This window comes from Chelonoidis abingdonii, unplaced genomic scaffold (genome assembly GCF_003597395.2).
Source record: "Chelonoidis abingdonii isolate Lonesome George unplaced genomic scaffold, CheloAbing_2.0 scaffold3796, whole genome shotgun sequence".
Lineage (NCBI taxonomy): Eukaryota > Metazoa > Chordata > Testudines > Testudinidae > Chelonoidis > Chelonoidis abingdonii.
Window position 1 is genome coordinate 1 of NW_027428057.1, and position 1315 is coordinate 1315.

General features: G+C 50.4%; 1 non-coding gene across 1 annotated transcript; it reads left to right on the top strand.

The window, feature by feature from the left end:
* Positions 1–699: 699 nt before the first annotated feature.
* On the top strand, positions 700–772 carry TRNAR-CCU (transfer RNA arginine (anticodon CCU)). The gene has a single exon. It is a non-coding gene; the product is annotated as a tRNA-Arg (tRNA).
* The last annotated feature ends 543 nt before the right edge of the window (positions 773–1315 follow it).

The window sequence follows — 1315 nt, forward strand, 5'->3', positions numbered from 1 at the left end:
AAGCCAGCAGAGGGACACAGCGTCCGTGTGCTGTGCCCATAACATAGAGGTGGATTAATCGAAACCCTCTTCTGCCAGCACCAGGCCTCCTTCTTCCTACACTGGCCCTGCAAGCGAGGGGGCGGCTGCCACAGCACCAAGAGTCTAACCTGTGAGGCAGGAGGCGGCTGATGCCCGCAGCCTGCTGGGGAGCTCCCAGAAGTTATTAAGGGACAGAGACTCCTCAATGCCCTTAGTAATAAGGGTTTGGGGTTCACCAAGGCCAGTAAGGGGGTCGCTATGTTGTCCTTATAACCCTGGGTAACAGGTCACTGTGCAGCTTTGATCCAGAGCTCAGATCCCAACAACCGACCAGCAGCCCTCAACCTCTTCTTGGGTCTGCCCCACCTGGTTCCTCCATACAGGTTGACTTACCCCCTTCCAGCTCCGGATTTGATCCCTAATCATCCTACTGCCACTCAGAGCCACAGACATGGAGGTGCTGAAGGAGGGAGGGGTGACTCTAGGGTGGGGTTCTTCTCTGAAGATGGCTGGTATAAAGGTGGTGCTCAGCTCTGTCAGTCATCTGCCTAATTGCCTTGCTGCCAGGGGATGCAGACATTTCTGTAAGGTGCAGAAAGGGGGTATTTGGCTTCCAAGTGAATGTGAAGAATGTGCATTTATGAGAGGGAATTTCTCTTCATGCAGGGGTACATCAGAGCCCCAGTAGTCTAATGGATAAGGCATTGGCCTCCTAAGCCAGAGATTGTGGGTTCAAGTCCCACCTTGGGTGAAAACCTCCTTTACTCTTGTATACTGTAAAGAAGCCTTGGTCTTATTTTCACCAAGGACGCTGGGAGATGGTTGACCACAAAGTGCTGGATCTTGGGAACACTCCCCCAGAAATGGCATCTTTCACGCTATAAATGCTTCTACACCCCTCAGTAGCAAACAGTTTGTCTGAGACTAGAGTGAAGGAGAGTGTTTACTCTGACACGTCCATGAGTGAAACAGACAGGAAGAGCAAGGCCGTCTTGATAGAGAATGGATCTGTCTGGAGAGAAAGCAGCCCCTGAGAATGAGCAATGGTGTGAAAAGAAGAGGTTCAAATATGTGTTAGGTTGGTCTGCCAAATTTCAAGAAAATCCCAGTGCCCTTGGCATGATGCAGACACTGGCTGTTTCTGATCTTTTACTGACAATTCATTGAGAAATATTTCCCTTAATTATATTATGGAATATTGGGTGGGCTAGGAAGGCACCATTCTTCCTGCTTTCAGCCTTCCAGACCTCATGGCTACATGGCCTGGGGCCAATGCACCCCTTCCAGTCAGCTG